Source organism: Lissotriton vulgaris, chromosome 2_1 (genome assembly GCF_964263255.1).
Source record: "Lissotriton vulgaris chromosome 2_1, aLisVul1.2, whole genome shotgun sequence".
In the NCBI taxonomy this organism is placed as follows: Eukaryota; Metazoa; Chordata; class Amphibia; order Caudata; family Salamandridae; genus Lissotriton; species Lissotriton vulgaris.
The window spans coordinates 1,231,526,547-1,231,541,059 of NC_141687.1; positions in this window are offsets into that span (position 1 = coordinate 1,231,526,547).

A 14,513-nucleotide genomic window follows, 5' to 3' on the forward strand; every position below is an offset into this window, starting at 1 on the left:
GTTGACTAGGGGTGAGTGTTTGATTTGCTCACATGCTCCATCCATCATCCCCTTTCGTATCGCTTTGTTCGCCCTAAGTTGGCAGGGTATGCTCAGACGTGAGTCCCTTGCTCACTTGGCCACTGGATTAAAGATAGCCTGGCTGATGAGGATTATGAATCTGAAACTGGTCCCAGGATGCTTGTTTCCGGTCCAGGGAAGACATGGCTTGGCAGTTCGGGCTGGACTGTGCCCATGAGGCACAGGGTCAGACTGATTTGCATATGGCCATGTCTGAACTGGGGTGGCTGAGTGAGCTAAAGAATGGTGATGGATTAAACCCAGATCAGTTGACTGGGGGTGAGTGTTTGATTTGCTCAAACACTCCGTCCATCATCCCCTTTTGTATCGCTTTGTTCACCCTAAGTTGGCAGGGTATGCTCAGACATGAGTCCCTTGCTTACTTGGCCACTGGATTAAAGATAGCCTGGCTGATGAGGATTATGAATCCGAAACCGGTGCCAGGATGCTTGTTTCCGGTCCAGGGAAGACATGGCTTGGCAGTTCGGGCTGGACTGTTCCCATGAGGCACTGGGTCAGACTGATTTGCATGTGGCCATGTCTGAACTGGGGTGGCTGAGTGAGCTAAAGAATGGTGATGGATTAAACCCAGATCAGTTGACTGGGGGTGAGTGTTTGATTTGCTCAAGTGCTCTGTCCATCATCCCCTTTTGTATCGCTTTGTTCGCTCTAAGTTGGCAGGGTATGCTCAGACAAGAGTCTCTTGCTCACTTGGCCACTGGATTAAAGATAGCCTGGCTGATGAGGATTTTGAATCCGAAACCTGTCCCAGGATGCTTGTTTACAGTCCAGGGAAGACATGGCTTGGCAGTTCGGGCTGGACTGTTCCCATGAGGCACTGGGTCAGACTGATTTGCATGTAGCCATGTCTGAACTGGGGTGGCTGAGTGAGCTAAAGAATGGTGATGGATTAAACCCAGATCAGTTGACTGGGGATGAGTGTTTGATTTGCTCAAACACTCCGTCCATCATCCCCTTTTGTATTGCTTTGTTCGCCCTAAGTTGGCAGGGTATGCTCAGACGTGAGTCCCTTGCTCACTTGGCCACTGGATTAAAGATAGCCTGGCTGATGAGGATTATGAATCCGAAACCGATCCCAGGATGCTTGTTTCCAGTCCAGGGAAGACATGGCTTGGCAGTTCGGGCTTGACTGTTCCCACGAGGCACTGGGTCAGACTGATTTGCATGTAGCCATGTCTGAACTGGGGTGGCTGAGTGAGCTAAAGAATGGTGATGGATTAAACCCAGATCAGTTGACTGTGGGTGAGTGTTTGATTTGCTCAAACACTCCGTCCATCATCCCCTTTTGTATTGCTTTGTTCGCCCTAAGTTGGCAGGGTATGCTCAGACGTGAGTCCCTTGCTCACTTGGCCACTGGATTAAAGATAGCCTGGCTGATGAGGATTATGAATCCGAAACCGGTCGCAGGATGCTTGTTTCCGGTCCAGGGAAGACATGGCTTGGCAGTTCGGGCTGGACTGTTCCCATGAGGCACTGGGTCAGACTGATTTGCATGTGGCCATGTCTGAACTGGGGTGGCTGAGTGAGCTAAAGAATGGTGATGGATTAAACCCAGATCAGTTGACTAGGGGTGAGTGTTTGATTTGCTCACATGCTCCATCCATCATCCCCTTTCGTATCGCTTTGTTCGCCCTAAGTTGGCAGGGTATGCTCAGACGTGAGTCCCTTGCTCACTTGGCCACTGGATTAAAGATAGCCTGGCTGATGAGGATTATGAATCTGAAACTGGTCCCAGGATGCTTGTTTCCGGTCCAGGGAAGACATGGCTTGGCAGTTCGGGCTGGACTGTTCCCATGAGGCACTGGGTCAGACTGATTTGCATGTGGCCATGTCTGAACTGGGGCTGCTGAGTGAGCTAAAGAATGGTGATGGATTAAACCCAGATCAGTTGACTGGGGGTGAGTGTTTGATTTGCTCAAGTGCTCCGTCCATCATCCCCTTTTGTATTGCTTTGTTCGCCCTAAGTTGGCAGGGTATGCTCAGACGTGAGTCCCTTGCTTACTTGGCCACTGGATTCAAGATAGCCTGGCTTATGAGGATTATGAACCCGAAACCGGTCCCAGGATGCTTTTTTCCGGTCCAGGGAAGACATGGCTTGGCAGTTCGGGCTGGACTGTTCCCATGAGGCACAGGGTCAGACTGATTTGCATATGGCCATGTCTGAACTGGGGTGGCTGAGTGAGCTAAAGAATGGTGATGGATTAAACCCAGATCAGTTGACTGGGGGTGAGTGTTTGATTTGCTCAAACGCTCCGTCAATCATCCCCTTTTGTATCGCTTTGTTCGCCCTAAGTTGGCAGGGTATGCCCAGACGTGAGTCCCTTGCTTACTTGGCCACTGGATTAAAGATAGCCTGGCTGATGAGGATTATGAATCCGAAACCGGTCGCAGGATGCTTGTTTCCGATCCAGGGAAGACATGGCTTGGCAGTTCGGGCTGGACTGTTCCCATGAGGCACTGGGTCAGACTGATTTGCATGTGGCCATGTCTGAACTGGGGTGGCTGAGTGAGCTAAAGAATGGTGATGGATTAAACCCAGATCAGTTGACTGGGGGTGAGTGTTTGATTTGCTCAAGTGCTCCGTCCATCATCCCCTATTGTATTGCTTTGTTCGCCCTAAGTTGGCAGGGTATGCTCAGACGTGAGTCCCTTGCTCACTTGGCCACTGGATTCAAGATAGCCTGGCTAATGAGGATTATGAATCCGAAACCGGTCCCAGGATGCTTTTTTCCGGTCCAGGGAAGACATGGCTTGGCAGTTCGGGCTGGACTGTTCCCATGAGGCACAGGGTCAGACTGATTTGCATATGGCCATGTCTGAACTGGGGTGGCTGAGTGAGCTAAAGAATGGTGATGGATTAAACCCAGATCAGTTGACTGGGGGTGAGTGTTTGATTTGCTCAAACGCTCCGTCCATCATCCCCTTTTGTATCGCTTTGTTCGCTCTAAGTTGGCAGGGTATGCTCAGACAAGAGTCCCTTGCTCACTTGGCCACTGGATTAAAGATAGCCTGGCTGATGAGGATTTTGAATCCGAAACCGGTCCCAGGATGCTTGTTTACAGTCCAGGGAAGACATGGCTTGGCAGTTCGGGCTGGACTGTTCCCATGAGGCACTGGGTCAGACTGATTTGCATGTAGCCATGTCTGAACTGGGGTGGCTGAGTGAGCTAAAGAATGGTGATGGATTAAACCCAGATCAGTTGACTGGGGGTGAGTGTTTGATTTGCTCAAACACTCTGTCCATCATCCCCTTTTGTATTGCTTTGTTCGCCCTAAGTTGGCAGGGTATGCTCAGACGTGAGTCCCTTGCTCACTTGGCCACTGGATTAAAGATAGCCAGGCTGATGAGGATTATTAATCCGAAACCGGTCGCAGGATGCTTGTTTCCGGTCCAGGGAAGACATGGCTTGGCAGTTCGGGCTGGACTGTTCCCATGAGGCACTGGGTCAGACTGATTTGCATGTGGCCATGTCTGAACTGGGGTGGCTGAGTGAGCTAAAGAATGGTGATGGATTAAACCCAGATCAGTTGACTGGGGGTGAGTGTTTGATTTGCTCAAGTGCTCCGTCCATCATCCCCTTTTGTATTGCTTTGTTCGCCCTAAGTTGGCAGGGTATGCTCAGACGTGAGTCCCTTGCTCACTTGGCCACTGGATTCAAGATAGCCTGGCTGATGAGGATTATGAATCCGAAACCGGTCCCAGGATGCTTTTTTCCGGTCCAGGGAAGACATGGCTTGGCAGTTCGGGCTGGACTGTTCCCATGAGGCACAGGGTCAGACTGATTTGCATATGGCCATGTCTGAACTGGGGTGGCTGAGTGAGCTAAAGAATGGTGATGGATTAAACCCAGATCAGTTGACTGGGGGTGAGTGTTTGATTTGCTCAAACGCTCCGTCCATCATCCCCTTTTGTATCGCTTTGTTCGCCCTAAGTTGGCAGGGTATGCTCAGACATGAGTCCCTTGCTTACTTGGCCACTGGATTAAAGATAGCCTGGCTGATGAGGATTATGAATCCAAAACCGGTGCCAGGATGCTTGTTTCCGGTCCAGGGAAGACATGGCTTGGCAGTTCGGGCTGGACTGTTCCCATGAGGCACTGGGTCAGACTGATTTGCATGTGGCCATGTCTGAACTGGGGTGGCTGAGTGAGCTAAAGAATGGTGATGGATTAAACCCAGATCAGTTGACTGGGGGTGAGTGTTTGATTTGCTCAAGTGCTCCGTCCATCATCCCCTTTTGTATCGCTTTGTTCGCCCTAAGTTGGCAGGGTATGCTCAGACGTGAGTCCCTTGCTCACTTGGCCACTGGATTCAAGATAGCCTTGCTGATGAGGATTATGAATCTGAAACCGGTCCCAGGATGCTTGTTTCCGGTCCAGGGAAGACATGGCTTGGCAGTTCGGGCTGGACTGTTCCCATGAGGCACAGGGTTAGACTGATTTGCATATGGCCATGTCTGAACTGGGGTGGCTGAGTGAGCTAAGGAATGGTGATGGATTAAACCCAGATCAGTTGACTGGGGGTGAGTATTTGATTTGCTCAAACGCTCCATCCATCATCCCCTTTTGTATGGCTTTGTTCGCCCTAAGTTGGCAGGGTATGCTCAGACGTGAGTCCCTTGCTCACTTGGCCACTGGATTCAAGATAGCCTGGCTGATGAGGATTATGAATCCGAAACCGGTCCCAGGATGCTTGTTTCCAGTCCAGGGAAGACATGGCTTGGCAGTTCGGGCTGGACTGTTCCCACGAGGCACTGGGTCAGACTGATTTGCATGTAGCCATGTCTGAACTGGGGTGGCTGAGTGAGCTAAAGAATGGTGATGGATTAAACCCAGATCAGTTGACTGTGGGTGAGTGTTTGATTTGCTCAAACACTCCGTCCATCATCCCCTTTTGTATTGCTTTGTTCGCCCTAAGTTGGCAGGGTATGCTCAGACGTGAGTCCCTTGCTCACTTGGCCACTGGATTAAAGATAGCCTGGCTGATGAGGATTATGAATCCGAAACCGGTCGCAGGATGCTTGTTTCCGGTCCAGGGAAGACATGGCTTGGCAGTTCGGGCTGGACTGTTCCCATGAGGCACTGGGTCAGACTGATTTGCATGTGGCCATGTCTGAACTGGGGTGGCTGAGTGAGCTAAGGAATGGTGATGGATTAAACCCAGATCAGTTGACTAGGGGTGAGTGTTTGATTTGCTCAAGTGCTCCATCCATCATCCCCTTTTGTATCGCTTTGTTCGCCCTAAGTTGGCAGGGTATGCTCAGACGTGAGTCCCTTTCTCACTTGGCCACTGGATTCAAGATAGCCTGGCTGATGAGGATTATGAATCCGAAACCGGTCCCAGGATGCTTGTTTCCGGTCCAGGGAAGACATGGCTTGGCAGTTCGGGCTGGACTGTTCCCATGAGGCACAGGGTTAGACTGATTTGCATATGGCCATGTCTGAACTGGGGTGGCTGAGTGAGCTAAGGAATTGTGATGGATTAAACCCAGATCAGTTGACTGGGGGTGAGTATTTGATTTGCTCAAACGCTCCATCCATCATCCCCTTTTGTATCGCTTTGTTCGCCCTAAGTTGGCAGAGTATGCTCAGACGTGAGTCCCTTGCTCACTTGGCCACTGGATTCAAGATAGCCTGGCTAATGAGGATTATGAATCCGAAACCGGTCCCAGGATGCTTGTTTCCCGTCCAGGGAAGACATGTCTTGGCAGTTCAGGCTGGACTGTTCCCATGAGGCACAGGGTCAGACTGATTTCCATAAGGCCATGTCTGAACTGGGGTGGCTGAGTGAGCTAAAGAATGGTGATGGATTAAACCCAGATCAGTTGACTGGGGGTGAGTGTTTGATTTTATCAAACGCTCCGTCCATCATCCCCTTTGGTATCGCTTAGATCATGTCACGACTTGGTCTAGCCCTGGCAAACAACTTTTGTCTGTCCCTTTGTGGTCAAAATGGACAAAAGGAAAATAAATTCAGTGGCAAGTATGTAGTATAAATTGCATCCTCACACAACTATAGGTAGTTTCTTAGTGACAGTGGTTGATCTGTTTTCCAATTAGATAAAGTTGGCAGAGCAGCAACTTTCACTCACACTTGTGGGACCCATTACATCACAAGTTTCCCCACTATCTCCTACGCCGTCCATACTAAATATTTTAAATACTTCAGTTTCTGCTGGGCGCCCTGTTATCCCGCTCTATACTGTCAGTGCAGAAAATGCTCTTGTGAGGGCTAGCCCTGGGGTTCCGGGTTCGTCTGAAACCAGTTGATTAAATCCAGAACTCTATTTTACTGCCCCTACAAGTTCACCAGAAATGGGGCGGCCGGCAAAAAGTAATAAAAGAGTCCCCAAGCAAAACATCTGTAATTTCTAATTGGCAATAGAGGTCCATAAACATAGTGATGCAGTATTTATACCTTCCACTTTTTGTGATCCTTGGGAGAGAATAAATAAAAACTTAAGTGATCTACTAGATGAAAAACTATGCCCCATCTGTGATCGGCTTTCTATTGTTGAGAGCAGTTTAAATAAGTTAATGAAAAATGCTGATTTTTTTTCACAATCACAAGGAATCTTGATTCAACATCTCATCACTCTTCCCTGAAAATATTTTCACCTGTAACAGCTAAGTCAATTCTCACCATGTGACCCTTAAGCTGTAATATGGCCAGGGGGGCTAGCATTGAGGAGGATGGTCAAAATAAGACAAGTGAACCAGAAACAACAATAAATTAAAAATCTCAGAAAGATGGGCCCTTAATGTGAGCAATGCAATTGGCAAGCCATTCTGAGAAAACCCATCAAATTGAGTTCCCCTTCCTGTGATTGAACTACCTCCAGCTTCTTGCCATTATGTCATAATGCTGACAAATGTACCCTGTTTGACCACAGGTGTTTTAGAATCAACAAGGGCCCTTAAGAATACAGTTCTGCACTGGCTGAAGAATATGGTAGGTCACCAATTGAATTTAGAGTATGAAATACTCTTGGTGTGCTGGGTAGGTGGTATTGGTCCTTTGGAAAGGAGCTACCAAGGATATACTGTGATTATACATTTTAGAAAGCCAAAGATTGCTGAAGTCATTTTGAAACAAACAAACAAAGGCCTCTTAAACACAAGCACAATCATGATAATACCACTTCGCTTTTTTTAATAGCACCTGGCTCCAGTTACTGCGTGATTAAATTATCCTGACAGATCCAACCATTCACGCAACAGACTTCAATAAAATTTTGACTTAACATTTAACAATACATTTGGTGTGCTTTCTGGATTAGAAGACAATGATTAACTGCATACTGGGGAAGGGCGAAGGATATGGTCTTGCCTCGGGTCAGGATTTCATCTCCTCGTTCTGTGGCCGGAATAACTTTCCTCGTCCATGCGTCTGCCGTAAGTGCTGTAGCACTTACGGCAGACACGTGGAGTGCTGTAGCACTTACGGCAGATGCGTGGAAGAGGAAAGTTTTTCCGGCCACAGAACGAGGAGATTAAATCCCAACCCGAGGCAAGAGTCCGGGAGCCGCAAGGGACATGAATTGCACTTACCGTCCCCCCTCTTCAGTAATTTAAATATTCATGCTTCGCCCATGAATTATAGAGCAAAATTAATCCTCTACATACGCTGTTCTAATCCTTCCTATACTAAGCCTCTACTTATGCATGGATCAGTAATTTGGATGGAAAGAACCACTTCTTCTACTGAGAAATCCTACTAGCAAACAAATCAAAACAGACCACGAAGAGACCTATTTTCACCATTAGATCAAGATACCCATCCTTACAATTCTCTTTTCTCGCTAAACATTTCAGACTGCTCACTCTGTCCTGATGATAATCTTGACTCACTAAAGATCGAAACGTTGTCGACCCCCCCATTGAAAATCCCCCTATTTGTACATATTGTTTTGGATTTCTTTTTGTTGTCCCTGTGATATTTTGTATATTGTCACTTTCACTCAGTCTCGTTACGCACCTTTTCTCTCATGTGAGCACCTGAACGTATCTGTGAAAATACCTACTTGCAATTACAATAAGTAAAAATACACATGTTGCCCTACGAAGCCTGGTCCCCAATACATTCAATATCTAAACTAAATAATTCTTAAAATAATCTTTAACCTTGTGTTATTGGACCTAGTCAGGCCACGCTTGAACCATTGTTCTTCTTAAATACATTACACCCCAGGTTCACTTAACGGGATTACCCTTGTTAGCACTTACGTCAATACTCCGCCACAAACACTTTGTATCCTACATAGAAGGTCTATTGTATTTACAAAGCTTAGCTTACTTTAATATATGTACTGCTGTTCTTAATTCTATTATTGCTGCTATCAGATTAAGAACAACTATGCACTTTAATTTATTTTACTAAATGGTTTTTAATTGTTTTTAAGATTGATGCATTTTACCTTAAAAAAATATCCACTCTCTACTGAAATTTTGAATGGCTTTATCCAGTTACTGTGTTTTTTGCTGATATTGAATGGAGGGTCTTGTGAGAAGTTGGCCTGGTATATGCTGTCCCCTAATTAAAGTGGGCACCTTTCACCAGTCCAAATGACCCTTATGATGTATGAGGTCAAAGTCAAACTTTAGAAATCTATCCAAGTGGTAGCTGTGGAGACCAGCCTTCAGGCTTAATCTTGAAGGAATGTAAAGCAGCTCGTTTTACCAGAATATCACCTTTAGTATTAACTAAAAAAAAGGAGAACTACACAGTAGTTATAAAAAATATGTATTTATTTATATAACACTCTAGTATCCTCTACTCGAGGATACAACACAAAGCACACAATACTTTAGCAAAGAAACAGTTGTAAGTAGCACAATACACCGTGGGCTCCACTGGGACACCAGACCATATACTAAAATAGTGGTATAAGACCCACAGCTGGAGTCGAGACAGTGTCTAGAACATGGAGAATCGCTGGGACCCAAAGGATAAACCAAAGTTGAGTAAACAGGCACCCCACTGAGGAAGGGTACAGTGTGGAAACAATACTGCGTGCTCAGTACAATTCTATAGGGAAGTTGAGGTTACAGTTTTAAAGTTTAGGAACCCTTTCCGGTGGACTTCGAGGAAACCCTTTGGAACTTAGGAGGTTGGAGAACCACACCAACCGTGGATACTGAAGAACCCGAGTCCCTGTCCCAGGATAGCCGGGTGCATAGGTCTTGGGTGGTGTCGGAAACCGCCGTCATTTTCAATGGACGGTTGCAAAGAAGAGCTGCTGCCAGAAAGGAAGAAAGTGGCCTGAGTTCTTTGGTGCAAATACTGCTCAAGTTCAGGACTGCCCAGATTCTAATACACAAGCTCGGGAATTGCCAACAAGCATATGCACTTGCAAAAATACGCGGTGCACAGGGGTTCGGGTTATGCAGTCACCACGAGGGATAATGGCCTCATACTCAATGAGAGGGCAGCTCAACCTTAATGGACTTCGGAACCCACCTCCTGTGTTTCTGGAGCCTTCAGAGTCCGCGGGAGCTCAGGATCAGCAGACTGGTCAGTTGCATTACGATGCTTGTGAATGCAGGGGAGTGACTCCTTCACCCCAAGGGTGATTCTTCAGTGTCCTTAGTGCTCCACAGAGCCTGCATGGAGCCTGTATGGTGCAAGGGCACAGACAAAGCTTTGGACAGAGAAGGAGATGAAGTTGGGCCCAGTCGAAGTCCAGCGAAGTCCAGAGTGTCCAGAGAGTCGAAGGTCAGTGTTTATTTGTTGCAGAATCTTGTCCATGTAAAATCTAAGGTCCTGTAGTCAAGTGAGCCCTTTAGTACGCACGGGAGAGGGTAGGACAGATACATGGGACCCTCCTAAGGAAGGGTCTGGACAGTGGGAAGGATACTCCAATGTCTTTTGTCCAGTTTCACGCCATAGCAGGAGCCAACGGCTCCCAGAACTAGTCTCAGCTGGACTATGCACAGGGACAGCAATTGTGCCCCACCTGCAGACTTTCAGGCACTTTGGAAGTGCACCCACCCAGCCCCAATACACTAAATCCTATCTGGGAGGTGGTCACACCTCCCTGTGACAGGATGCCTATTGTCTTGCTTTCCCCTGCTCGAGCTTGGCTCAGCCGCAGGAGGGCAGAAATGTGTCTCTGGCCGGCAGCAACCATTTTCTTTTGCTAGGGTTGAGAAGGCAGGCACCGGAAAGACCAGTGACCCCAAGAAGCTTGCTTCAGAAGGGTGTTGTCATACCTCCCACACCGGTTACTGGTGTGCAGGTATGATGCCAAGGTGTTTGATACCAAACACAACATGGTTTGTTTCAGCCATTTTCAACATAGCATTTACCGCAGGTTATAATGCACCTCTACCTATATGTCTGGCTGAGTCACAGACAACCCGGGAGAATGGTCTCCGAAGGCTGCAGAGGGGCTCTGCTCATGCAGGGGCATCCTCTCACATAAAACCCAGTACCCTGCTTTCAGGATTGTTAAGGCCTGCTATAGGGGTGACTTATACGTTTTAAGTGTAGTTACATATAGATGTAGTAAACCTATAGCTAAAGTAAGTGGTGTTAGTACCAGCTTACACAGGCTGCAATGGCCACCTGTAGTTCCATTTGGCATGGTCTCTCATGGGTGGCATAATACATGTTTCAGCCCATGTGAGGCCCCTGGGGTACCTATGCCCTGAGTACATTGGTACCATATACTAGGGACTGACAAGTATCCCATCTGGAGAGTACCTAGTACATGCAGAACATTTTAGGGAGAAAGCAGATAGACTGAGGTCCTCATTAGCAGGATCCCAGTCAGACTCGTCAAAACAGTGTAACATCAAGCAAAAAGTGGGGGTTTCCATAGGAAGCAGATCCTACTTTCCTACCGGTCTATTGTGTTTTTTTATTCTGTATGTGCTTTTATGATCAATATCTCTGCCGAAGAAAGAATATTTTAAATGAATTGGAACAAATCACTGTTCTAGCCTTTGCAGATGCCAGAACATTATTCAGCAACACAGGGGAAGACATGAGTCCTAAATTGAAGGTTGTTGAAATATTAAGCAAAGCAGCCAGCTTAAAACTAAATATCAAACAGACACATAGATTCTTTATAAGCTATCGCTGGTCAACAAACTCAACCCCTGACAGTTTGAAGGGCAAAATATTCAAAATATACACCCAGATGACAGTGAAATATACCTCCGACTGAACTTTGATCTTTTCCTGAGTCATTGGAAGACAGTGTCATAGGTAGAGCTTTTGCCACCCAGGACAATCCCTGAGTTTGCCGCCCATTGACGGCCGATACAGGTAAGATAAGAGCGGGGATGATGGAGGCGACAGATGATGATGACAAGCGGGAGAGGGGTGTTTAGTCGACACACAACAAGAGAGAATACAATTTGAAAAAAGAAAACTTTTTGTTGCCGCCACCCTTGAAAAAGTGCTTCCCAGGGCATACCGCCTCCCCCAGCTACACCACTGTGCAGAGAGCAACAAATGAGGTACTAACTGAATGGATTTAAAAGGTACACAATTTTACGCTGAAACCTACACAAATAGTTGAAATGTATGGACAAAGTTTAGCTTCTAATCTGTCATTCAAACTTTAAAATGGTAGGCACACAGGCAACAACACTCATAGAATTAGACCAAACTATAAAGAAATATGTATAGAACTATCTACATCTACCTGCTTACACATGCAATTGACTGTTGTACTCAAAAAGATCCAATGGTGGTTTAGCAATACCAAAACTTTGTTCAACTATAGGAAGGTGTATACATGAGAGATAATAAATAGGCCATAATATCAAAACACACAGCTTAAAATTAGCAGGCAGTACGTTCTCAACCTACTCTTTCCAATTACCACCTTCATATGACAGGAGAAAAGAAACATAGAAAAATCTAATTGTGGAGAGGGATAGCATAACATCCTATAAAAATAACCCTAGCTCAATTTTTGGGGATTACAAAGAGCATGACAATAAAGGAAATTCAATAAATATCTGCAGGTAAATTGCGAGCAAATGTCATACATATAAGAGAAATGATTTCCAAAGGGAGAAATTGATTCTTTGATACCTCCAGATATTGCGAAGATGTTTGTGAGGCAATTGCACATGTATAATGTTAGATTGGGGGGCCTCTAGTTGGCACAGGTAGGTACTTGTGATAAATAGGGACCCTTGTCTCTAGTCAGGGTAAGGGGGTACACTCCTAAAATAACCCCTGCTCACCCCCTTGGTAGCTTGGCACGAGCAGACATGCTTATCTCAGAGGCAGTGTGTAAAGCATTTGTGAACACATACAGTAATCAAGTGACAACACTACAGATGGACACCCACAGGTTTACTATCAAAAATAAGTATTCTTTATATAGACTTATCACAAGACCACCAACAAAAAAATCCACAATACTATACTTAAGATGGTAGTTTTAGCTTAGATCTCTTTAGTTCTTAAAATGTTACACTTTGAGTCAATGTACCTTAAGATGCGACACGCAGGGCAATGAAAGTGTTGCAATGATGGAAATACGGCAAAGATCCGGTGCAAAGAAATAAAGATGGCGCTCTCTCCTTGATGCGACACGCTTCCCGGTGAGGCGGCAGGGTCTGCGGCAACTCCGATCCTCTCCCCTGGCGATCCGAGATGCTTGACACGATGCGAGCCGCGACAGGCCCTGCGACACGCTTCCCAGTGATGCGGCGCCGTCTGTGGCGACGTCGATCCTCTCTCCAGGCGATGCAAGTTGCTTCCACAATGATGCGAGTCGCGACAGGCCCTGCGACACTCTTCCCGGTGATGCGGCAGCGTCTGCGGCAAAGTCGATCCTCTCCTCCGGCAATGCGAGGCACTTCTTGATCTGCTGCTGCTGCTGTAGTACTTTATTCGATAGCAAAGTATCATAAAAGTAAATACATCATAAATTGAATTAAAATACGATTATATCATAAAAAGAATAAAAGTTGTTAAAAAAGTGTTCAGATGTAAATTTTGTTTAAAAAGGGGTTTTTTTCTAAAAATTCAAGGTTAGTAAAAAGGACGAGAGTCCAAATGAGTACGTCATAGCAAAAAAAAGAGGTACTAGGAGGTAAAGTGCTAGTTCAAACAATTTAACAGAGTTTAAACGTCTACCCAGTACTCAATCGCACCAGCTTGGATCGTATTTGCCATGCACTCCCCAGAAATTTTGCAACCCCGGCAATTATCAACATGGAGGAAGTGTCCGTTGTCAAAATGCGAAGGGCCACTGAGCACTGCCGTGTCCCCAGTTCTCTGCATACTGGCCTTAGCCATCTTTTCCTTGCCCCCTTGTATGCCCTACAGGCAAACAGGAAGTGCCCAAGTGTTTCAGTGGGATTAGGGCACCCCGGACATGCCATTTGGTGATGTTTGAAGTTTTTCCACCTGCTGGTAAAGATATTCAGGGGTAAGGTGCCATGCCTCATTTTAAGGAACAAAGATCTGTCTCTTGGTGAGGTAATAAAATCAAGGAATGGCTCCAGCTTCGGCGTAGGCTTGTGTAATAGAAATTGGTCGGTTAAAGCACCCCACTTTGGGTTTAACGAGTCCCTTTCTTGGATCCTCTCCCAGTACAACTTTTTAACAGTGTCTTTCGACGGGGGCTGCTGTAATAGCCATTCTTCTTTAAGTCCCATGTTAAACACCAAGTCCCTTATATTTTTCAGCCACTTCTTGATCCTGAGTCGCCCCTCCAGCTCCTTGTAGCATGCAAGTCCCCAAAAAGACCAACACAACTGTAGGCACTTCAGGAAATCTCTTGAGGAGCTGGTGGGTGAAGTCTGTTGTCCCTGAGACTTCAGCAGGAGGCAAGCTCTGTTCCAAGCCCTTGGAGATCCTTACACAAGTTAAAGAAAGTACACACAAAGTTCCTCTCTCCTATCTTTGGCAGTCAGGCAACCACTGCAGGCCAATCCCCCAAGCAGCACTTCAGCTTAGGGATAGTCTCCTCAGTTTCTTCAGGTTCCTCTCCTTAGCAAAGGTTTCTTCTTGTAGTCCAAAAAATGATATAATTTCTTGGGATCAGGGTCCCAATATTTCTACCCCAAAATCTTTTGTCCTCTGAGGGCATAGGGGCCTTTGCCCAGTTCAAACCAGTTCTGAAGCGCTCTGTGTACATTACTCCTTCTTTCCTTTCACAGTGCAGGGCAGAACCATCAGACGCCCCACAGGAGATGGAGCCAGCATTTTGAAGGAAAGCAATGCTTTGGAGCACTTTGTTGACAGGAATCCTTCTCTTCTTTCACTGTGCAGGGCAGAGACATCGGCTGCACCCCAGGAGGTGGAGCCAGCCTTGTGGAAGGCAGGCACAGCCCTATTCAAACTCCTCCCTCCCATCTAGATGCAGATCCCTCTATTTACCACTGGGCTGACTCATTCTGTCTCTTGGAACCGCCAGCCCTGTCACTCACAAACTCCAGACAAAGGAACACACAACCTGG